General features: G+C 42.9%; 1 long non-coding RNA gene across 1 annotated transcript in view; it reads left to right on the top strand.

The window, feature by feature from the left end:
• The window catches only part of LOC311516030, a 60,121-nt gene that overhangs the window by 25,052 nt on the left and 9,124 nt on the right, over nucleotides 1-25,945 (top strand). The window contains exon 2 of the long non-coding RNA XR_014710296.1: nucleotides 3,905-3,989. This is a non-coding gene — a long non-coding RNA (uncharacterized lncRNA). The remainder of the gene's footprint in view (nucleotides 1-3,904; nucleotides 3,990-25,945) is intronic.

Raw genomic sequence — 25,945 nt, 5'->3', positions numbered from 1 at the left:
GATCATGATGTACAAACCATCCCAAATATGGCAGGTGACCAGCTTGGCTTAACAGAAATCTTCGGTGAGCTTAAACGCAAAAAGGAAGGTTATGAGAAGTGGAAACTTGGACAGATGACTAGGGAGGATTATAAAAATATTGCTCAAGCGTGCAGCACTGTAATCAGGAAGGCCAAAGCACAGTTGGAGTTGCAGTTAGCCAGGGATGAGAAGGGTAACAAGAACGGTTTCTACAGATATGTTAGCAACAAGAAGAAGGTCAGGGAAAGTGTGAGACCCTTACTGAATGAGGGAGACAACCTAGTGACAGATGATGTGGAAAAAGCTGAAGTACTCAATGCTTTTTTTGCCTTGGTCTTCAGACAAGGTCAACTTCCAGACTGCTGCACTGGGTAACACAGCGTGGAGAGGAGGTGAGCAGCCCTTAGTAGTGAAATAACAGGTTAAGGGCTATTTAGACATGCCCAAGTCTGTGGGGCCAGATGCAATGCATCCGAGGGTCCTGAGGGAGTTGGCAGATGTGATTGCAGAGCCGTTGGCCATTATCTTTGCAAACTCGTGGTGATCGAGGGAGGTATGGAAAAAGGCAAATATAGTGCCCATCTTTAAAAAAGGGAAGAAGGAGAATCCAGGGAACTACAGACCGGTCAGCCTCACCTCAGTCGCCAGAGCAATGATGGAGCAGGTCCTCAAGGAATCCATTTTGAAGCACTTGGCAGAGAGGAAGGTGATCAGGAACAGTCAACATGAATTCACCAAGGGCAAGTCATGCCTGACCAACCTGCTTTCCTTCTATGATGAGATAACTGGCTCTGTGGATTTGGGGAAAGTGGTGGATGTGATATACCTTGACTTTAGCAAAGCTTTTGATACGGTCTCCCACAGTGTTCTTGCCAGAAAGTTAAAGTAGTATGGATTGGATGAATGGACTATAAGGTGGATAGAAAGCTGGCTAGATCATCGGGCTCAATGGGTAGTGATCAACGGCTTGCAGTATAGTTGGCAGCCGGTGTCAGCGGAGTGCCCCTGGGGCCGGTTTTGTTCAACATCTTCATTAATGAGCTGGATGATGGGATAGATTGCACCCTCAGCAAGTTCGCGAATGACACTAAGCCAGGGAGAGAGGTAGATATGCTGGAGTGTAGGGACAGGGTCCAGGGTGACCTAGACAAATTGGAGGATTGGGTCAAAAGAAATCTGATGAGGTTCAACAAGGACAAGTGCAGAATCCTGTACTGCTACAGGCTGGGGACTGACTGGCTAAGCAGCAGTTCTGCAGAAAAGGACCTGGGGATTACAGTGGACGAGAAGCGAGATATGAGTCAAAAGTGTGCCCTTGTTGCCAAGAAGGCTAACTGCATATTGGGCTGGATTAGTAGGAGCAGTGCCAGCAGATCGAGGGATGTGATTATTCCCCTCTGTTCGGCACTGGTAAGGCCACATCTGGAGTACTGAGTCCAGTTTTGGGCCCTCAACTACAGAAAGGATGTGGACAAATTGAACAGAGTCCAGCAGAGGGCAAGGAAAATGGTTAGAGGGCTGGGGCACATGACTTACGAGGAGAGGCTGAGGGAACTTGGCTTATTTAATCTGCAGAAGAGAAGAGTGAGGGGGGATTTGATAGCATCCCCCAATTACCTGAATGGGGGATCCAAAGAGAATGGAGCAAGGCTGTTCTCAGTGGTAGCAGATGACAGAACGAGGAGTAATGGTCTCAAGTTGCAGTGGGTGAGGTCTAGGTTGGATATTAGGAAAAACTATTTCATTAGGAGGCTGGTGAAGCACTGGAATGAATTACTTAGGGAGGTAGTGAAATCTCCATCCTTAGAGGTTTTTAAGGCCTGCTTGACAAAGCCCTGGCTGGGATGATTTAGTTGGTGTTGGCCCTGCTTTGAGCAGTGTGTTGGACTAGATGACCTCCTGAGATCTCTTCCAACCCTAATCTTCTATGATTCTATGACATTCAAAAACCCAAGGTCAGATTGCCTGTTGCGACCAGGGGAGCCACCAGGGAGCTGAATTCAACTCTCTGATTCTCTGCATGCCATCGCCTTGAATGCAGGTTAGAACAGCCTAAGAGCTACTCTAGCATGTGCCGGCAGGCAGCAATGCCCTTGGGACCATTCACCAACTGAGGATAGTGGGAGCACAGACATGCCTTTCTTTACCCTCAACATGATCCTCCCTGCAGAGCAGGGGATGTAAGAGCTGCTATGCCAGCTCTGTACTCATTGGGGACTGCCTCATGCAGGAAGAATTCCTACCTAAGGGGTTGTGAACAGTCTCCATTTCTTTTTTATTGCCTGAGCAGTTCAAAAGGGAGTTAATGCTGTTTGTGTAAATGGAGACCACATCGTTTGTTCAAGGAAGGATGCATGCTAAGGAAAAATCAACATGAATATTACATGAGATTGCCTCTTTGTGTACCACATGGGTATTGTTTGAGAGACAGCATTTTTCAGCATAACTCTGAGTTGTGATACAAGTTGTATGGTTAGGACGTGACTTTTCAGAAGTGCTGAGATCAGCTGAAGTCAATGGGAGCTGGAGATGTTTAGAAGAGCTGACTGAAAATCAGAATTTCCATCCCACAGGAAATGCTGATATTTTGACATTTGTTTTTGTCGAAATCAGGACACAAAGTCCCAAAATGTTCCCAAATTATAACATTTAGTTTCGACATTGTTAGAAGCTAATCCGGGTCCCCCTGAGTTACCATGGTGCCTCATTGGAAGTGTCCATTTCAAATGCCACATGCCCCACATTCTTCTTTCCATCGCCCATGATGGTCACATGACTCCTGTGCTGTGCTGTATTAGTTCAACCAGAGAGGAGATAGTGGTGCGTCATGGGAGATGTAGTCCTGCCAGGGAGCCTCACCCATAAAGGAAAATGGGGACAAGAGGATCCTGAACTGCAATTCTCCTGAGGTGTTGTCGCAGCTCAGGTGAATGTAGATTAATGCTGAATTGACCCAAAATGTTTTGATTTGGGTTGATTAGACCTGGAACTAAGTATTTCATTTCAATTTTTCCAGAAAACTTTGATTTTGTGGAACCTGCATTTTGTATCCTAAAAAACCTTGACATATGAATATATATGTGAACATTTCTGACATGCTCAAGGGTTGAGCACTTGTGAAAATCAGGCCAGTTATTTAAAGCCTTAATATGGATTTGGGAGCGTGAATTTAGGCTACTATTTTTGAATATGTGAATCAGTGCCGGAATGTTTTCCTAACAGGGCTATAATGGCTTGGATTCATTTTTGCTGTAATAATATCCATGAGACTAATGTCACTTAAAACTTGATTCTCCTCTTTTTCATTAATACCCATTTATTTCCCATCTCCAGTAAAAGAGACGTGAAAATAAGAAGCAAAATGAGTATGAAAATCAGATTTTAAAAGCACATTAAGAATAAAACTGAAATGTCATGAAATGGGGTGAGATTGAGGGTATGTCATTTGGAAGTCCTGAGGAGCCTATGACAGGTTTCAGAGTAGCAGCCGTGTTAGTCTGTATCAGCAAAAAGAAAAGGAGTACTTGTGGCACCTTAGAGACTAACAAATGCATCCGATGAAGTGAGCTGTAGCTCACGAAAGTTTATGCTCAAATAAATTGGTGAGTCTCTAAGGTGCTACAAGTCCTCCTTTTCTTTTTGAGGAGCCTATGTGGTTCTAAATAGATCAAAGAGAAGAAAATAGTAAGAGGGGAAAATATCACAGTAAAACTGAAGCAAAAGTCTGCATGTCTATCACTATATAAAATGGCATGTCCTGTTCTACTGTCCCACATTATTAATGGTGTATATTCCTGTTCAGGTTACCTAACTCCTGAATCTGACCTCAGAGGGATTGACTACTCTTCTTTATTTTACTGTCTTTGTCTGTGTCTTGAGACAGCTGCACTGAATTTCCCATTGACACCTGCAGTTGTGACCCCTGCAGTGAGAATCTACTAATTCTTCCCAGCTGTCTGGATCAACAGGTATAGCAACCATACAGTGTTTCCTGGGCTCAGAATCTCTTCTGTAGTGCATGCTTCATCACCCTCCTGCCCCCCATCATATCTGTGCATTAAGGCTGTTTATGTGATCATTAGATATGAACAACTGTATTAGTTACTCTCGTGTGCAAGGGTGAAAGACCACCTGGGGTGGCATCTTTGAAGTTTGGGATTGTTGTATATAGTCATAAATGGGCCATCCCATTCCAAGGGAACTTTTAATTAGAGTCGGCGGGAGAGGGGGGAGTATGTGTATTCCATGTCCTGGCCAAATTCCATCTGGATTACATTCTACCTGTCTATATCCCTGCATGTTAGCTGGATGGAATATTCTCTTCACTTCCCTGTGTAAACTGCTGTGTGTAGGGTTTTGATGTGATAAACTCTGGCTGGATTTTACTCTGTATGTTGGCAGTGGTGAAAATAATCCTATATATAGTTTATGAAACTTTTTGGAATCCTTCTACATGAAATATATAGATTCAGTCTGTCTGTCTGTGTGTGTGTACGTATGTATGTACATATACACACATTCCCAAATTCTTTTTAAATTGCCTTGGTTTTGGCCTCTTGGCTGGAAAAAGTAAGACCTCAGCACCACCCAACTTCAAACTTTACAATAGGCCAGACTATCCCAGCTCCTATGAAGCAAAGGGGTTTTCTGATGGACTTAGGTTGTGATCATTGGTATGAGGTCAAAAGAAGAAATCCTGAAGCATGACATAGGCTGCAACCTGTCTATCTCTGAGCACACCTGTGTGTGTGTGTGTGTGTGTGTGTGTGTGTGAGATTCTGCTGTAATCTCACAGAGTCCAAAATGGCCTGAATGGATCTGGCCACTAGAAGATTGTCCTGCATATGAGGACTGCCCCAGTGGTATAAAGCAACTATATTGACTCTATGTCTCTTGGTAACCAGCAGAGGAGGGCCTGGCTGTGGAATCCCTCTGCCCCAACAATCCTCAGCTGCTGGAACGGCCTCGGGGGCTCTCCTAGTTTATACAAAGGACTGGTCTGATGTCACATGGGATTGATCTGGAGACCTCCAGCTCTAAAAGCATGCATTGCTACAGCTTGAGCTAGAGATCCAAACTCCGTAACCAACCATTGTAACAGTCTCCTGTTTCCTCTGTGGCTTGAGAATGGGGTGAGGTGGGGGCCATAACCTTCCCAGTCCCAGGATGAGACTAATGCGTAAGTGACTAAAAGCCACCTTGGTGGACACATGCTTGATTTGCGCTGAGCACACCTCATCTGCAGTTCATGATCTTGGTCACAGCTTTTAGCTGCTGCTAATGTGAGAGAAGGTAGTGCATGCCTTTAATTGGGTTGACACCTCCTCCCCTCATCCAACACCTGTCAGACTTGCAGCCATTTGTTGGCTTGCTAACATTAATGATCTGTAACAGGAATATTTTCATTACAGTTTTTGTAAACAGAAAGGGAAAGCAGGGGGATCACTTGTAGAATATCTGGAGCCTCGGCGGGATAGTATTTGAAGCTGTGTGGTGGACATCCCTTCCCAGGAGATATTCTAAACTAAGAGTACTAGAAAATGGGCTGGATTCTCTGCTCATCTGCCCCAGTTTTAAACCAGTGTAACTCCCATTGCTTTCAGTGGATTTATTCTGAGTTACACCAGTATAAATGAGAACAAAATTTGACCCAGTATATTTCTTTAACGGTCACCTAGGGCAGCAAATTTTTAGGGACAATAAAGTATGGGATTGTGACATGATTTTGTGAGTAACTGTGGATGTGGGAGGAGTGAACACTTCCTTGTAAAATAATTAGAGCCCATGGTACCTAGCTGGGGAATGTTTGGGGAAATCCCTGTAAGAACTATCAATCTGCGATTAATTAGGAGATTGGGGAGTCCACACTGGAAACTGTTGAAGAGTAATGTGGGCAAGAATCTGGCAGAAGACTTGCCTCTGGGGACATCGACAGATACTTAGCAGCCAAGAAGAAGGAAAAGCATAAGCGTTATGCAAGATTTATGGAGGCTAGGGCCAGAGTTTAAATTTGAGTACTGCTAGCAAGTGCATCCCAGCTGATTTCAGCTGTCAAAGGAGAAATATATGTTTCGATTTAATATTTTTCTCACTTAGCAACTTGCAGATTTACTGTAGGTGTTCAGTAGGAATTTAGTCAAAATTAATAAGTTAAAGAACCTATTCATTTTCCATCAGGCTCTACCCCTTCAACTGTAGGGATTAGTTACAATTATTCCCCACAAAACCACTTGCATGTCATTTCAGTTTTAATCTTTGTTAGAATCTATGTAATACTGAGGAATATGTTGCTGGACTGTATTAAAAACAACACAAAGAAACATTACCTATGCAATATTCCTGAAGAAAGAGAGGAAACAATGACTGCTTGCTATTTTCAGAAGAATAACAAGGATAAGAATTCTTTGTATGTTTTGTAACTTTAAATTGGGGAGAGAAGGCAGACGTCGCTGGGCTGGGCTGGATTGGCTGGACAGAATTATCTAGAAGAGGGATTTGTAGTATTCAAAGTAATCCCTATGACAGAGGGTTTCAAACTGGGGCGCAACCCCTTGGGGGGCATGGAGGAATGTTCAGAGGGAGCAAATAGTGATGCCAAGTGGCTAATGCCCAGTGGTGCTGGAATTGGGGGTGCTGCAGCACTCCGTGGCTTGAAGTAATAATAACAAACACCAAATATATGGTTTCCATAGTTTCCATCATCAGCACCTCCACTATAAAAAGTGTTCCAGTTCCCCTGCTCGTGCCAGCCCTGTGCGGTGGGGCCCGGGTCAGCTTCCATGGTGGGGTAGGGAGGGAGTGCTACCTCCACCCCCTGACTCACCTCAGTGGGCAACCCAGCCTGTGGGTCAGTGTCAACATCCACTGCAGCTGCGCCAGTTTCTGCTCCTGGCAACTTCCGTGCCCAGTGCTGGCTCCGCCCCCAGAGACCATCGCACGCACCTTCCCCCAACCTGAAAACCCAAGGAGGATGGGCAGGTAATGGCCCTGCCCTCGCAGTGCAGCCTGGCTGTAAGGTAGAAACAGCTGGCTGTGGAGGAAGTCTTGGCTGGGCCATTGGTAAATTATTTGTGTATCTGAAATTTACAGGTGTAGGTAACGTAATTAAAGTTGCGTTAAGGTCTCTGTTTGGTTTCTGAGTAGGTTATCTAGCATACTTTCTCATGTGTCTATATTTGTCTGGGTTGGGGGGGCACAACCAAAATTGTCACTCAAAAGGGGGGGGGGGGCTCAGCTCAAAAATTTAAAAACAGCTGCCCTAGGATGTTAGGGTTGTGCCTTTAAGAACTGACTGCCTCTCGGCGTGTTCCACCTGGTTGTGAGGTTCTGTTGTTCCCACTGGGCTAGGTTGTGCTTTATGCACCTAGCCCTGAGCAAGCCCCCAGAGACTTGACTCCTTGCTTGAGATGAGGCGTAAGTTACTTCAATCCTCGTGTGGAGCAGCTTTACTCCCCCACCCCAGGCCCTCGGGTGCCCGACCAGCTATTCTAGCCAGAAAGCTGAGGTGCGGCAGAGCCAAAATTCCCACCCTTCCATCTCTTCCTTTCCCATTTACTCACTGGGGAGCATTGAACGAGCTGCCGCTGCATCAGGAGTCTTAATCTGTGCAGCCCTTACTCAGGCAGGCGTGAAGTATGAGGGGCTGGGCTTACTCCACTGTCAGCTCAGGTAAGAGTTGTGACAATCTACCTCATAACGTAGGCTGACCCGTATGGATTGCAAAGGCTTTAGGATATAGCAGCCCAGAATCCAGCTCTTGCTGTGGTCCCTTTGCACTGCTCTAGTGACACAAAGGGGCTGGCATAGCTGGTTCTGCCCCAACTCTTCTGGCCTAATGGAGTGGGGCCATGCTGTGGGCGGGGCCAGAGCAAAGAGATGTGGCGGGCTTACTGCTACACTCTGGTGATCCCTGGCTGGCATAACAGCCCCTTGGCTATTGCTGCTCACTGCCAGATACAGCAGCCCTGAGGCCGCTTTAATTACACTGTGGGCAAAACCAGCCTGTGGCTCCCTCAGGTGAAAGGGGCGTCTATAGCCTGCATAAAGCCACGTTTCCCCAGGTCTTGCACCAAACACAACTGGGCCAGACCAGAGGATCAGGGTCAGTGTATTACTGGAATTCCCTGTATTGGTTTCACATATAATCTTAGGTTTCAGAGTAACAGCCGTGTTAGTCTGTATTCGCAAAAAGAAAAGGAGGACTTGTGGCACCTTAGAGACTAACCAATTTATTTGAGCAGTGAGCTGCAGCTCACGAAAGCTGATGCTCAAATAAATTGGTTAGTCTCTAAGGTGCCACAAGTACTCCTTTTCTTTTTACATATAATCTTGTGTGTGAATTGCTGTGTTGATCCTTGGGGAAATACATTATTATTATTTTTTTAATGAAGGGGAAGAATTGAGTGGATAAATGAACTGTCAATCCTATGTTCTTATTCCTTCACATAAGTGCTGCATATTAATTTCCCCTGGTCTTGTGTTCTGTTAAAACTAACATGAGGAAGTATTTCTTCATGCAACACACAGTCAATCTGTGAAACTCATTGCCAGGGCTGTTGTCAAGGCTAAAGGTAAAACTGGGTTCAAAGAAGAATTAGATAAGTGCATGGAGGATAGGTCCATCAATGGCTATTAGCCAAGAGAGTCAGGGATGCCACCCCATGCTCTGGGTGTCTCTTACCCAGACCTCTAAATGCCAGAAGCTGGTACTGGATGACAGGGGATGGATCACTTGACAATTGCCCTGTTCTGTTCATTCCCTCTGAAGCACTGGCACTGGCCACTGCCAGAGACAGGATAGTGGACTGGACTATTGGCCTGACCCAGTATGGCTATTCATACGTTCCCATTGAAGTCTATAGCAGAACTTCCATTGGTTTCACTGGGAGCAGGACTGAATTCCAAACAAAAGGCATGACTGAATCTACATCTCTAGTTTATGCTCATCATATAATATGAAATCATTATTATAATGTTCATGCTAAAAATAGCCTTTTCAGCCTTATAATCTAATCAGAGCCCAGTCTAACTTTCACTGAGGTCAGAGGGAGTTACCCTTTTCCTGCAGTGGGAGTTGGATCAGCCCAATATTGAGGTAAGAAAAAAAAATAGGTTGTCTAAAGGATGTAGAAACTGGATCGGCTTTATAAAGAGGAAACCTAAACTGGAGAGCGTGGACAGAGCGTGAGAAATATTAGGTGGGAAAATACCTGATTTTCTGTCTGTGCAGAGGTAGCACAAGGCATTGTATGGTGAGAAGGCATGTACAGCACTGGATCAAAAGCCGGGCACTAGATTAAGAGGGCGATAATTTTGGGCAGGCAGAGTTTTATAATAGAGGTGATAATGTACAGCAGAGGAAGGAAACTGCAAGGAACAGAAATGAGGCTAAAGTGGAAATAAATGAGATCCTTTGATCTCTCGGGCTCTCTCTGTATATAACAGCATTAGTTTATCACCCACCTACTCCAAGTCCCCTCTCCTTTCATCTCGCTCTCCTCTGCTAGTTTCCAAGTCTCTCTACCTTGAAACCATACCAGATTCCCTACCCCACATGCATCTTGTAGAAATGGTGGTATCTACAGTGGTGTATCTTCATCAAGTGTAGTTTCTAAATATGACCCATCCTAAGTGGAAGATGAGACATGGACTTTGGGAGGCAACAGCTGAAGAGTTGGCGAAGGGAAGGACATTGTAAATCAGGGACCCAGCAACGAATCTGGTCTTAGAGAGCATGACCCTGATTTTTCATATGTGCATGGTTGTGATCACTGTGTACACTGAGGGAGCGAGGAGGAGGAATCGATGCTTTGTTCCCTCTTCAACCCATCGTTTGTTTTTCAAGTAGCATGAGTGGTGCACATGCCTACACTATTTTCATGGCTGTGACGCATCTGTTCTGGAGTCCTCATTTCTGGTCCCAGGCCATTTGACCCATGAAAGTCAAGATGATATAGATTACACGATACAGGAGGGCGGTAATACCTTGTCTCTTTAACCTCAGTGAAATCTGTTCTTAGCCTTTGAGTTGTCTAGTAAAATCACAATCTTACGGCAGAGCAGAAGACCTAATATGATGATAGTCAAATGCTCAGGTCCGTGCAGCTGGGGTTAAGTCTACTGTGAGCTTTAGACAGAATGTCTTGGAAAAATGACCCTCTTACTCCCTGTCATCTTAAGAGCTCCTTCTCCCCTGGTGTGTGTGCTGGCTAATGCCCACTCCACTGATGGAGTACTAAGCCAGGGCTACGTCAGGTTTTGCTGCTGCGTTGTCGACTTGACCGCTTTTGCTAACAAGGTAGTTCAAGCTGAGGGGCATGATGGGGCAATCAGGAGCTGAGGTTCATTCTCTGCTCTCAGAACCTGGGTGCTGAGCAGGTCAGGCTGTCAGAAAGTTGTGATTGGGGTGTGTGTGTGTGTGTTTGTTTGTTTTTTGGCCAGAAGTTGTGGCCTGTTTGTTAAAGTTGCAGTTTGGTGCATGTACATGGCTGTGGGGGAGGTTCATGCAGGAACTCAACTCTCTCTTGTTTTATAACTTACTAGATGTTGAGATGGCAGCAGGGTCCTTTACCTCCAACGAGGGCTGGATTTACCCCTCCACCCCCCATTTCTCCAATCCCTAGGGTAGGGGAGCATAGGAGGCGGGGCTCAAGTCCCTGTGCCCAAGAGCCAGCCCCAGCCCAGACACCCCTGAAGATGCTGGGGGAGAGGGGCTAGCAGGCTCCCCTGTCTCAGTACCGTGGCCTGCTGGAGGCACAAACCCAGGCCCCACTCACTGGGGCCTCCCTGAACCTGGTCCCTGGCACAGCTGGGCAGCCACGGCAGGCAAAGTCCTCAAGGTCTCACAAGAGGTCGCTGCTGTCGTGATGGAGGGGCGGCTAGGCCAAATTTGAGTGAGTAGCATTGTGAAAAAGTTGCAGACAGTGTTGAAAGTTGCGCTTCTGCAATAGAATTGTGGCCCTTGATTTTCTTACAGCCTTTTACTATAGGGCCGGTTCCTGGCGGAGGGGTGGAGAACAGGCCTGGCCACAGACTTCCCCTACTCACATTGTTTTCCTCCCATTTTTGAGTTTTCCAACCAAATCTAGTCTCAGACCTAAGCCCTTTCTCTCTACCAAACTCCAGAAAGGACCAGATGTGCTGGTGGTCCAATGCTGTTTGGCTGGATAGGATTGTTAGGAAAGCCTTGATCTACATTACCTCTGTGAAGGGTATGAGTCTTAGAAGTGTCGCTAGAAGTTCTCTTAGCGTGATGACTTGTTTGTGTTTCCGGTTGTGTGGGGAAAGTTGTGAGCATGTACAAATGTACAAATGCTCTTCTTCTGAAATGACTGTTCTATAAATAGCCTCTCTTTTTGGTAGATTAAAAACAAGACTTTAATGTTTGTAGTTATATCTATTGGAGTGGGATTCAGTTTTAAATGAGAGCCTCAGCAATCCCATTCTCCGCATGATGGTCCATTAACTTTTACTGGTCCAGGGGCCCATTATTCCCTGATAAGGTTGGCAGCTGCTTCCAAAAAGCTGAGGAGACCCACAGGAAATTTTCCATGCTGCTAGGTGCAAGGGAGTCCCTGGGGGCAGACGTGGGGATGGAACATCTGGGTCTTTTACCAGTTTGTCTGGTTGAGGGACTAAATAGGAGTTGATATCAATATTTTCATTAACAGAGGACATCAGACTTTGGTTGGCCCACATTAGTTGCTATTGTAGTTTTTTGCCATGTTATTTGGCTCACTGCCCTCTAAAGAAAGGGAGGGCAAGACTGAAGAAAAACATCCATCGTTAGCTTCTGAGTCATGAGGAGTGTTTTTATTAATGTTATGTAAGTCGTGGTACAGTCCCAATTTATATAACTATAGCTCCTGAAGGCCTGGTGAAATACACTTTTGTACACATCTCTCCACAAACGCTTAGCATTGTCTCTATTTACATGCCTTTTTCGAGACTGTAAATCTGCTACATACCACAAGAGGTCGGCATGTGATAAAGGTTTGCCCAGATAAACGAACTGCCTGATTTTCACAAAGGCCAAGCACCTGCCGCTCCCATTGATATCAGTGGGTTGGTGGGTGCTCACACCTGTAAAAATCAAGCCATGTGTACATAGCACTGATACATCACAAATACCTGCAAACTATGACTCATTTGGACCCCCCCCCTCAGAAGTTCATAGTTTTTGTTGTTGTTGTTTTTGTTTTCTTCTCACATTTTCTGGCATTTTGCCATCTTTAAAATACCACATTTAGAGGCCAAAGTCATTTTAAAACGAAAATAAACATGATGGTGTTCGGTGCACTTTGGAACAAAGCTGCAAAGCTCTATGACTTGGAACACAAGGCATATATCGATTTTAACAGAGAAAATGTGGTTTACATCTTTGTGAATGAATCATAGGCAGTAACATTCAGTGGATTAATGCTCTGGATCTTCAGAGTCATGCTATAGATTTTATTGATCTACATTTTCCTATATCCCTAAAACACATTACACGCTGGCCAAGTTCAGCACGGCTGAGTCTCAGTCAGAACAGACTACTGCAGCAGGGTAACTATAGTACAGGACTGATCTAGGAGGCTACTAAGCAGGATAGGGCTGACATGTAGAGATATAAGGGAAACTTGCACAGTACCTGTCCACTGTTATAATTAATATGTTTAAAGTCTTTCTATCACTTCCCTCCCCAGGAAATATAAAGAAAACCTTCCATGTATCACTAACAGTATCAGGATGAGGAATGATATGAAACTTCAGGAAGGTGCAAATGCTTTCTCTGTCATTCATCTCTAGAGCTTGATTTTAAAATGGTAGCAGAATGTTTTCCTGTTTGACTACATTTTTTTTGCATTGCTACAAATCTTCAAACCAATACTGCAATTTTATAACCACAAGGATTTTAATTTGGTTCCAAACTATCCAGACTGAGCATTGCTCGAAATCTTGGCAGATGGTTGTCAAAGTTAATGAACTGGAAAAAAACCAAACAACCCTATCCAAGTTAGGGGCTTCAAAATAATGTTATTATTAAGTAAAATTATTTCACATATCTTGTGACTTGCAGGGCAGCAGGTTTCTACTGTGAAATTTACTGGAAAATAGGATTGTATTACAATAACTTCGTAGCATTGATCTTGGAGAGCAGACGATGAATACACAGCTTTAGAATGTATTGCTAACTCATTATATTCACTGACCTTTACCTGGTTGACTGTCATAGATGTGTTTCATAGGCCTTGGTACTGCTAGATGTAGTGGAGTTCTCCTTCGGCATAAGTGGTGAGTCCAAAGCTGTTTTCCTTTTTGCGAGCAGAAGGACCCGAGTGCTATCCTAGGTGATGCTATACATTATCCAGATGACCATAGTGACAAAAGTGCCATGTAGCTAGAGAAGTATCATCCCTTGAGTTTATCCACTAAATGGAGCATAAAGTCTCAGGGCTGAATCCTGAATCTTGATGAGAGAACATAAAAGTGTACCCACAAAGCATACAGCTAGGAAGAATTAAAGCCCCCAGCTTCACGACAGAGGCTGATCTAACCACTGAAGTACATGATGCACAATCTTGATACATTTTTAAATACTGTATGTTAAGATTATTTTATTGTCGTTGAATTTAATTGGAAACATTTGCTTTAGAGCATTTGCAGTCCAAGATATATTATTTCAAATAATTTCTCCCTCATTGCACAGCTGCTGTACCTCACCCCTGCTCTGGAGGAACTAGCTCTAGGAGTGATGAGGTAGTTTGCCCTCCATGCCATTCAGACTTCTCCACTGAGACTGCCAGCTACAGGACCATATGGGTGTGGATAACTGTCCTGCAGGAGTGGGATTTTTCCTCTAAGGTAGATCACCAAATAGCCATCTTTCACTGATAGTAATCGCTGACCGCTCCTGGTTTCAAAATAAATATTTGAGGAGCAAAACAGCACTTATAAGGATGGGAGCTATTTGGAAAATGAAAAGAAATCTTGTCAGATGCATGTTAGTGGAAGCCAGCAATGTATTGGATGGTTGTAGGGATGGGAACAGTGGGTCTTCCTCATCTAAACCTTTCTGGAGTTTGGTTCCGAGAAAGGGCTGAGGTTTGAGGCAATCTGGGTGGAAAACTGTCAAAACGGAAGGGGAAAAAAAATGTGAGTAGGGGAAATCTGTGGCCTGGCTGCCAGCCCACACTTTATCCTGGGATTGAGTTCTCAGCAAGGTATTTCAATGACTGTGTTCAGGTTAGTTTTCGTGTTTCTTAGGCTACACATTCACAACCGTGGTTCAAAAGGGGAATCTAATGCTGCTGCTTCTACGTATATATTTTATGGATCATCACTAGGTACCCCTGCCGGAATGCACCTCAGATCTCTTCTGGTGTATGGCAATCCTGGTTCTTGGCAAAGCTAAGGAAGCTGCTCCTTTAACTTACGAGGTTAAATGGTGCATTTTGGGAGCTTTCATTGGAACACAGGCGCTGTGAGGCCTGTTCAAGTGTACAGCAGCTAACATGCTGAGACGAGGGAGCCGTGCTTCAGCTCAGCAGGTAGAGGTCAATATTTTTGAGGGCACGAATCTGAAATGGGAGAACAGAGGAAGAGGCAAAGTGGCTTCTCTGAGCCAAAACTAAAACTCTGGGTCCAAATTTCCAGTCCCAAGGTAGACCAGGAGATCACCTGTAAATATTTGACTTATGACCAGGCTGATGATGAGCCCAGTCCCACTTCTGGTGACTGGTTTGGGCTCAGTATGCTTACAGTCATGTGCTGTAAAAGAATTAAACTTTGCACAAATAAACAACCTACAAGTAGAAGTTATACACAAAGCCTTTTTATTACATGAAATAGTTGAACATACTCCATAGTAGTTAATCAATTACAAGTGCATTTATTTAATATTTTGTGGACATCGTAACAGTCTGAATATTTTGGCTGGATGGCCAGCATTCTGACTGAATTTAAACCAGTGCAAATCATGGCATAACCATAAACAGTAAATTACAGGTCTACAATGATGTTAGACTAGCTAAGCAAGAGCATATTTATTGACACATCGAAGCATCACAAAGTATGAGAGCCCAAATGTTAGAAAACGATCACTAAAATGGTATTTGTACAAATTCCTTATTTTATCTAACTGTCATGATCCTTTCTTGGATCCTGGTATATCGGCCATGCATGAGATCTTTCTCTAGTTTCAGGGAAGCCATTTAAATGTTTGAAACTGTAATGGGCAACAAAAAAAATGTAAACATTTAATGGTCCTTTGAAAGCCCAATGAGAGAGAGTACACTGTGCCACGGGAAAAGTGCATTTTAACTGGTGTGCCCATTATGGCCAGTTTTAATTTTACATTTTCAATCAGAAATTAATGTCCTGATACACATAGCAACAGTTATTTATCCATTTCTGGTGCAAAAAATTAGAAAACTTTTTTCATCTAACTCATAAAAGATAAAACAAGTAGAATAAAAAAAGAGTTGTCTTTCCTTAGAGGAACAGCAATAAAAAACACCCAACATTTAAACACATTACCTTTTCTATAGCTAGCTAGATATATACACAATATACCAATAGCGAGCAAAACGCAGAGCTGATAAAGAGTCCTTTTTTCCCTCCAGGTTTATGTACCTGAACATTATGAGATTATTTACAGTCGGATAGATATCCACAGAAGTAGTAATCAGAATACTTGTATTTGGCTAAAAGTTGTAATATAAAAAAGACAGACAATTTATTTTTCAAATACTTCCCAAATATATATTAAAAGTTTCCAATATTTCCATTAGCGCCAGAGTTGGAAGCTCTTTTTTCTCATATTTAAAAAGTGAATTTTGTGATATTAACTGATGACAGAGGGCCTGAGCTGCTCCCACTGCAATCATTGGAAGGGCTCACGTTGACTGCAGTGGGCCCTGGGTCAGACCCAAAGGGCAATCAAAGATTGCAGAGAAATGTAATAGTGCTTTTTAGTTTTGCCATAGGCCCTGCTCTGGCAGTGATATGTTTAGTTAGACCTTGGGTCTCCACAGATCCCCTTTGACTGCATCGAGGGTCTATGCAGATGGATTTATGTGCCCTTGCTGGGGATAGATCGTCAGCTGGTACAAATGGTCATACTTCCAATAGCTATGACAGTTTATACCATCTGAAGATGTTGGCCCACATCCTTACTGAAATCAATGGACTCAGTGTTGGCACAGGGCCAGCATGCATCACGCTGCAGGATCAGGGCCACAGTAGTGCTAAGAAGAATGATTTTCATATTGGAGACCAGACATAAGCTTTGCTAAAAAACAAAACTATAGTGGCTAATGTTACAAAAAAGCTTTAGAAGGGATGGGAATATTACACATACAACACAGGAACATAGGAAATATGGATGTAACTTGAAAAATATGTTTTCATGCTACCTTTATAAAAACTACAACATTCGTAAGTGAGCTGATCCATAAAATAAAAACATTTCTGTATGTTGTTTTTGAAATTGTAACTGCATACCCCCTAGAAGCACATACTTTTCTGAATAAATAAAAAAAATATCGCCACTGCTGTCTTTATATTGGTATCCTGTGTTTGAATAGATTGTGTATAAGCAAAAACCATCTTAGACTTGTAGTCCAGGGTTACTGTACTGTACTTTTAAAGCGACAATGTTCTTAGCACATCTGATTCTTACAAGGATAAAAGCATTCACCAGAATGGTTTGACATGTATTACAGAAGAAGCAACTGCCTGTAGTTTAACGTCCTATGTAATACCATGTCTTCCTGCCATCTTCTAATCATTTCTCCAGTGAAGCATGCATTGAAAACAATAGGGCCTGATCCTTCATTCCTTGGACTCTCAAAACTCCCTTTGAAGTCAAGGGGAATTCAGGGTGTGTTAAGAATGCAGGCTGGGGCCCTCATGAGCAAGATGATACCTAGACATTTTTTTTGGCTTTGAATCAATACAAAATACAATAAATGACTGTATGAAAATGCATAGTTTGTAGTTGCATACATTCATTCGCTAAGATCAAAGGAAGCTTCTTCTGCTAGGCAAGTTCATCATCACCGGTTTGCAACAGAACTGCATTTTGACAAACTTGCATGAGATCAGTAACCAACATATATCTTGCAAATTAACGGTCACTGAACAGTGTTATTAAAGAGTTGGCTACTTTTTTCTCCTAACTGTCTCTGTGAGATACTTCAAGCATTTTATCACCTTGTAGGCTACTAGATAAACTAGAACACCGGTTCTTAAACTTTTTAGTAACCTGAAGACCTCCATTTTGATTTTAAAATTTTTCGGGGACCCACAAACCTCTCGCTCAGCCCCAGGCCCTGCCCCGATTCCATCCCTGCCGCCCCTGCTCCACCCCTGCCCTCCAATTCCCCCCTCCCCGAGCACACCCTGTCCCTGCTCCTCCCCCTCCCTCTAGCACCTCCTGCATGCTGCTGAACAGCAGTTTCCCCGGCATGCGGAAGGGAGGGGGAGGAGTTGATCAGCGGGGGCTGTGGACCCCCTAGAGTGAACTCCAGTTTGTGAGATGCTGAACTAGAACATACAATCTCCAAACCCATTATAGCGGAGTCTTGCTGAACTTCAGGTATACCAGCATGTATGCGTTTAGCCTGGTTTGTCTGGGGTTTAGACCAATGCTGCCCTTATTAATACAATGGAGACCTAAGTCTTAGGAAAACTTGGTCTTAAATATGGTGTTATGAGCTAGCTAAAAAGCAGCTTCATTTCAAACACGGAAATTTTAGTCCTCAGCATAGACTAGTGCTGCTTACTTTTTATTTGTTTTTGGCAATGGCTGAGTATTTGAAAACACTACCAAGTGTGCTTACTACTTACATTTCGTTAACCCTTTGGAATCTAGCCTCTTCTATCGTCCTGAGCAACTCCGAGCCTTCACTAGCACTGTCTGCAGAGTTAGCTTTCCAACATCTGCACCATCACTTGTGCTTAGAGTTGTTACCTTACACATCATAAGACTCCTTGAAAGTGCATTGAAAGATTTGAATTCAGCATGCAAAAATATGCATATGTGGGCACAAAGAATCATAAGCGCATTAAAAATTTTTATACAAAGCAATGGCAGACTTCACAAAGGAATTTCGGGTAGCCCCAATCTCTACATTCTTGGCCTAACCCTAAAACCTTTCCATTCTGGCAGCAGAATGCACAGAAGCATGTCTAATAATTACAGGCCTGATCCTGTGAATTACAGTGTGTCCTGAAGTGCAGGGAGCGGTGTATGTTGCATGGATACAGAAGTGGGTTCGCAGATGCATTTCAGGGTTAAGTCTAAATTAAACTCAATTGTAACTGGGTCCTCAAACTTAGCTGCAGTGTATACAGGCCCAAAGAGTCTCTCCTAAGTCAATAGGAGTTTTGCTTGAATAAAGACATCTTGGAAGTACACCCAGCATTCCAATAGTATCACGCCTTCTAAGCAAGTAGACTGACAATAAATACTATTCTTTGCAGTGTTGTAACCATATTAGTCTCAGCATATGAGACAGACAAGGTGGGTGAGGTAATATCTTTTACTGGACCACCAACTTCTGTTGGTGAAATTGACAAGCGTTCGAGTTCTCCGACACTCAAAAGCATCTCTCTTTCACCAACAGAAATTGATCCAATAAACACTAGTACCTTACCCACCTTGTGTGCCTCATAAATATTATTTTCTGCTTAGCGCATGCTGTCTGAACAAGGTTGGTGACTGGAACTGCGAGGAGGGTGAGGATTGTGATTTTAAAAAAGCTCTCCCCCCACCCTTCCAAATTTCAGTAACACCTAAGGGAAATTTGTTACCAGTGTGTATAGTGGATTAGTCACAAAATTACCCCTTGCTGCCAACAGGAGTGCACATTTAAATCCTCTGCACATGGCGTTGAAGACTTTCCCCTTATCATGGGAGTTATTCACCTGCACTGATCAGATACATAAAGGAGTCTTTTTTTTCTTCCTTCAGTTTTTGTGTAAACAACTGAAACTGTAGAAACTGGCTCAGTGGCAAAGCTGTTCTGTGTGCTGCCATGAAGGGACTCCAGTTCAGAATAAGTTTCACCACCCTTGGGCAAGTGGAAGTTGGGTTTCACAGACACATCTTTAGCCTTTGCAGGGAGAGAAGCAATTTCACACTGGGTAGGGACCGATTCTGCTTTTACTACTCAGGCAAAATTATCAAAATGGTTTCAGAGTTTGTCAGTAACAGCTGAAGAATTGTGCCGTTACAGATCAACTAAAACTGGCGAGTTAACAGAGCATCAGCTTCAGAGGAAGCTAGGTGTTTGTATCATCATCTACCTATTCATATGGTACTGGTGAGGAAGGCACGTGTGTGTGTCTTTTGGATAGAATTAGGGGTTCAGATTCCTTCTGCTTCCATGCTGTAATCTCAAAACCTTCAGATCCTAGGCTGATCCCACAGTACCTCAGCCAGTTGTGTTTGTGTTATGGGAGGGTAACCCAGAAAGGATCTGCCCTTGGCAGAAAAAGGAGGAGGCAAAATAAAGAGTTTTTTTTTCTTTTTCGCCAGCCAGTTTGCTCTGGCTTCCAGTCACTGTAGATTCTAGTGCTCTGAAGTACAAGGGATGATTTAGAAATTTGAAATAAACACAATTTGGGTGAGGTAAACAATTAGCCATAGTGTTTATTTTCAGTGTGTTCTACAACACCTACAGAAGGCTCTGATGGTCTTTGCTTGCTTTTTAAATCAACAGGTGCTCATCTTGAAAGACAAAAAATGGGGAGGGGGGGACCTTAAATCCATCTGGATGTAGGTTTAGGGGCAGATATATTTTTTTTTTAATGCAAAGAGCATTCCACGTGGGGAGTGATGGAGGATATAGCCTTTAGAGGCTGATCCTGCAAACATTTACTAGCATGAGTAGTCAGTGGCTTCTGTGATCTTACTCATACTTGCATGAGTAAAGATTTGCAGCTTCCCTTTAATAATCAGGGCCGAATCCATAGAGACTTGCACCGGTTTACCTAAGGGTGTGGTTTTAAATCAATTCAGCTAAACTGGTGTCAACTCCAGAGTGGACAGTTTTATAAACCAGGTTTAAATGGATTTAAAGACTGATCACAAAGGAGTTCAACCAAACCAATTAAAAAATACAGTTTACTTAACCAGTGCAAGTTCTGTATATGTACAAGTTCCAGGGCTACACCTTTTCTACCTGCTAGGAGATTTGCCTTTTTAAAGCTGTAGTATCCCATTTGTGTACTGAATCTACCAAGTGCCAATTAATTTCAGAAGCTACAGTATTTTTGTGTATATACCATTAAAAAGCAACTCTTCTGATCCAGAGAGTATACATTTTTGCCAATTTAATAAAAATTTCTTAGTATCAGATTTCTCCATATTTCAGGATCAATTTCTAAAAATTATAGGTCAAAGCTCTGCAAGATGCTGGTAGTAATAATAAAGATTTTAAAAAACCCATTGCTCTTAATTATTTAATATAAAAAATACATGGCGTAACAAGTAGGAAAAATATATACAAAAGTGCAATGCTGAGTAACTCTAATTAAAGATCACTTCTTTTGCACAGAGTGGAAGAGAAAATAATTTTTAAAAATATAGTTTTAAAAAAAAAAGACTGAATTGCTTCTTGAAATGTTTTTAAAATTTCAAAATTACTTTATAGTCTCCAAAGCAACATTTGGCAGGAAATAGATGAGAAACACTGAACGGAGTTTGAATTTCCCTATTGTAGGAAAACAATCATAAGGACATAGGACCTGAATCCTGCAGTCCCAATGCAAGCAAAATACTCACTGATTTTATTAGGCACTTTGCCTACATATGGTGGCAAGATTGGGCCAATTCTGACTAATATTTGGCCTTTCGTCTTACACTAAAGCCATACACAGTCTATAATATTGATATTCTCTTTCTGTGCATTAAAATGACTCCTTTATTACAGGAAAAGGTCAAAATTGTATAAGTGCTTCTTCATATTTGTGGGATGTTATGAAATTTAGTGCAATTTGACGTTGGTTAGGACAGATTTGTTTCTTAATGACATTATGGACTAGATCCAATCCATTATGGACTACCCTTTTGCCCCTTTTTATGCTGTTCTAATGGTGCAAAGGGATAAGAATGCTGCACTAACAAGCCAGCTGAGGATTCCCCTCAGCATAGGAAATCCCAGATGGGCACAGAGTCAGTGTAGCTAGCTCTATGCCACCTCCACCAGCCCCAGTGGCCATAGCTTGCTCCATTCCCGTAATTCCCCACCAACATGAATGGACTCAGGGGCTGTTACAAACTGGCAAAATTTAGAGGAACCTCAGACTTCCTTGCATTATACCATGGGCCAAAAACTGGCTCCTGGCAGCCCCTGCAGTCAGGGGAGTACAAAGGTAGTTCAAAGCTACCCTTGATGCTCATCAAAGCCATAACAAATACAACCCTGGCACAGCTGAGGCTGTGGTCCTACGTCTCATTTTACGTAAGATTATTTGGCTAACCACTGACCTGTCCCCACTTCTCTCTCCCCACACATGCCCCCCAAATCAAATTAACTCTTACTAGTAGAAGGATTAAAGATTAGGCCCCATTGTGCTGAACATTGTACAAACACAGATAAGAGTCATGCCCTGTCCTAAAGAGGTTACAGTCTAAATAGCCAGGACAGACAAATGGTAAGCGACGTAGTATTGTCATCCCCACCAGCGGCAAAAAGCTATTAAGTGACTTGCCCAAAGTCACACAAGAAATCAAAATTGAGCCAAGATCTCTTAAATCCCCAGTCCAGCACCTATTCTCAAGACCATCCTTCCTCTCATAAATACTGATAGCAAAATCCTGTTTTCTAGAGTAATGGGGAAGAGACTCCACAGTTCTACTTAGCCAGCTTTTTGGCATAAGCTTGTTTTTTGTTGTGTTTTTGTTTTTTTAAAAAACTTCTGGAGGAATGTGTGAACATAAGAACAGCCATACTGGGTCAGACCACAGGTCCATTTAGCCCAGTATCCTGTTTTCTGATGCCAGATGCCCCAGAGGGAATGAACAGAAGAGGCAATCATCAAGTGATCCATCCCCTGTCGCCCATTCCCAGCTTCTGGCAAACAGAGGCTAGGGACACCATCCCTGCCCATCCTGGCTAATAGCCATTGATGTCAAGTGAAAACTAAGGGCCCTCATCTTGCAACCCTTACTCTAATAGTCCCTACTTGCATGAGTAGTTCTACTGTCCTCAGTGAGGCTGTTCACATGAGTAGGAACTATTCTCTTGAGAAGAGACTGCGTGATTGGACCAAAGCCCTATAATGTAATATAATAGTGTTTTGTAAAAACATGAATTGTGCAGCTGACAAGCAAAATATGCTGCAGTTGTGTACTGAAGATAGACACTAGTGTCGGATCTCTTGGCTCTAGAGAAAATGCCCTGTTTAATATGAACTTGAGAATGTGCAATATGTGCTTCTCTCCCTGCATCCCCAAGAAATGCTAGCACTAATTATTGCTATATTAATCTTATTTTAAAATAATAACCAGCAGTAGTTGTTTTGACTGACCTACTCTGTAGAAAGAATCATCTTAACGGTGTCCATGAAAGGCTCATTTTCATGAATTAATTTACAACAGTTACTTAAAAATGTACATGTATACAAATAAGTAATGCAGTTTAATAAATATGCAAATCACATTTGCTTTAAGGTACTTTAGAGGGGGGAAAATGACCTAAGCTAATGAATAATCTCTTCTGGCAAGTTTCTTGACTAGTATGTGATAAAAACAGTAAATACAAGTGGTGTTGATCACTGACAGAATCTTCTACTTAAAAGCGATTTGAGAATAGCACAATATTTTGGCAGCAGAAAAGAACCTGTACTCAGTTTACAGTGAGGAGGCCACAAGTATCTGGATAGAGAAGTGTTATCCAGATGTAACCAGACTAGATTAGATTGTCATGCTGCATACTGTAAGGTACAAAGTGCATAAGGTCTACTATACCAGCAGTTCTCAAACAGGGGTCTGGTGCCTCCTGGGGGGCCATGAGCAGGTTTCAGGGGGTTCACCAAGCTGGGCTGGCCTTAGACTCACTGGGGCCCAGCGCAGAAAGCCAAAGCCCTGTCGCGCAGGACTGAAGCCCGGGGCCCTGAACCTTGCCACCTGATGCCTGAGCAACTTAGCTTCGTGAGGGCCCCACTTGCCAACCCTCACACTGGCCCTGGCTTTTATGTGCTGAAAAACAGTTGTTATGGCACAGGTGGGGTGTGGAGTTTTTACAGCATATGGGGGTAGGGGAGCTCAGAAAGGAAAAGGTTGAGAGCCCCTGTATTATACCCTCTCCAAGGCGTTGGTCACCGCTCTTGTGCAATAACAAGTAGAGATGGGCCCAAACAGAACACTTAAATCCCACCATGCTCCAGTTCTGAGGATATTTGGATTAAGATCTTAACTTCTTGGCTCAAGCCTCCCTCAAGTAGTACCTCTGTAACTGAGTCTGCCCATTATCTTGGTTTTCTTCTAGGGGAAAGTTAATCATGTTTCTTTAAATGTGAAGCAAGGAAACATCCTGTTTAAGAAATTGCTGCTTGTCTTAATATTCAGTTAACTATGGGATTCTCAGAGTGAGGCAAATATATTAACTGGAGGATGGGAGAATTTGTCTTTCTTGCTGTTAAGGAAATGTGATACATGACGGCACTCAGTAAGACAAGGGCTATTCTCCTGCACATCCACATGAGGAGTCTGCACTTGATGATTTGAGGCTGTTACTTTGTCCACCCTGAATTCTACTTTCTCTTGGAGTGATGCTGCCACTGACTTTAGATGAAGCTGCTCACTAGGACTCCTAGATCAATTAATAGTTCCAGGCCCAGAGCTTTGTTGAGGGAGCAGAGAGACTTTGAAGCAGACAAAATGGCAATTCCCCAGCGCTTTTAAGTGGGGGTTAGATGTGGCTTTATAATAAAATATGCTCACGTGCTGATGGTGGTACCACACTTAAGGAATATTTTCAGTGTGGGAAGACAGGAGTTTCCCACGAATTACTTCAGTACTTGAATGGTTTTTGGCATAACTGGGAAAAGCTGGAAGAATACTATTTGGTAAGTGGATAGATGATTGTGTGGTGTTAGCAGCACCGCTAATATCATTTGGACCCACTAGGCAATATCGGATGCTTGAGGCCGTCATAGGGTTTTTTGTCTGGCACGAGCTTGTGAAGACTATAAACACCATCTAAGATAAAGGCTGGCACAGTTTTTGGTAAAGTGGCAGTTCTTAGGGAGGGAGAATACTTCTCCAGTCTGGTTGGATTTCATTAGTTTTCAGGCCAGACATTTTCAGGTGCATTTGTTTTTGGTCCTCAACAAAAAAGCACAAAACCTTGGTGCAACTCCTGCTCATTGAACTCATTCAGACAGTCTCTGACGCCGGTGGTGCTACTTAGGTGAGGGATTCTGTCAGCCAGGGTTTGATGGGGGTGTAGGAAAACCTGGCCATGACATCCCTCCCTTGGCTGCATCCCTTCTATATCAGGAAGCAGATGGGGGGCGGGGGAGGAGGGTTGGCACAGAAACTGCTGTGGTGGCTCTATGGCCCTCAGAGATTCCCTGGCCAGAAAGAATTCACAGGATCCAGATCCACTGGCTTTATGGTTGCTCTATACTGCAAGAGCAGCACCCAGCATCTGGCTCCAGAGCTGTTCTTTTTTTAAACAATTAACATTCCCTCCGTAACTGCTACCTGCGATTACTAAATCAGTAAAATTAGATTTTAAAAGTTCAATTTTTTACTTTCATATATTTCATTATTTAAACAGTGAAATACAGAATCAGTTTGACTTTCCAGCACTCAGTGCTGCAATGTATGAGTTGCTAGCTCTGCAGGGGATTTGTAAATCTAATTAAAACAAATAATTTAAACTGCCATTTAAAATTCTAAAACAGTTTTGTTTGGTTTAAATGGCCCTCCCCCATAACCTCTAAATTGTGGGTTTTAACCCACATGACAAAGCCCCTTTAATAAACTTAGTGAAAGCTGTGTATAACATAATACCAGAACATCTGTAAGGCTTGTCTTTTGATTTCCCCAGCTATAAGAAGCGTTTCTACCTGTGAACAATGTTCTTGCAAATGATCCTTCTGTGAGAACCTTTCTAGCACAGGGTCCTGAAGTCTGAGCAGATCACCTTGTAGGATCAGGCTCAAACTGGTATGACACAGTGTTTCAGAAATCATTTCAGAAATCGTTGTCAAAATGTACTACGCCTTCAAGCTAAATAGTTGACAATTTTAAGAACTTTACAACTGAGACTATAAATATACTAAAAACCTCAAGAGACCAAGCAAAATCTCTTTTCATAACATGGAATTCATGTCCGTGAAGTAGGCTTGTCTTCATGACATTGAAATGTTAATTGCAGACTAAACTATCTCTATGCGACCAAAGGCAACATTTTTCCTTTCAGAAAGACTTGATAGTCACTATTTCTAACTTCCTGCCAGGTGTTCGGGATTATTTCTTCTGCTTTGTTACCGTGTGTGCGCTGTTGGTGTATAAAGCAGCAACCCTTTTGGTTCATTCATGGAATCTGAGTTTTGTTTCACAGTTTTTAGTAAATTGATGCCAGCACTGTTACAGCTCTGAAGTTTTGCCTGTACTAACCTATTGTTATTGATGGTAAGTTAGCTTTCAAGAGCATGCTTTCGAGCACTTGTTTCTATAGTTTAGCCCTTTGTTTAGTAAGCAAGTATTGCATCGTATAAAGAAGGCTGCTGTCTGATTCCTTTCCAGTATCTTTTTAGAAACACTAAAACTTACACAGAACAACATCAATCATGATGATACAAAATAGTTGCATTTTGGAAGTTTTTAGGTGAACTGACAAATTAAGAACTATGGGCCCGATCCTTTGTTTCCTGTGCACCCAGAATTCCTATTGAAGTCAATGGGTGTGTTGAGCGCATA

This window comes from Lepidochelys olivacea (assembly GCF_965140295.1).
Source record: "Lepidochelys olivacea isolate rLepOli2 genome assembly, chromosome: 2".
Taxonomy (NCBI): Eukaryota; Metazoa; Chordata; order Testudines; family Cheloniidae; genus Lepidochelys; species Lepidochelys olivacea.
The sequence above is the reverse complement of the archived record's forward strand: the minus strand, read 5'-3'. Positions and strand labels throughout refer to the sequence as shown.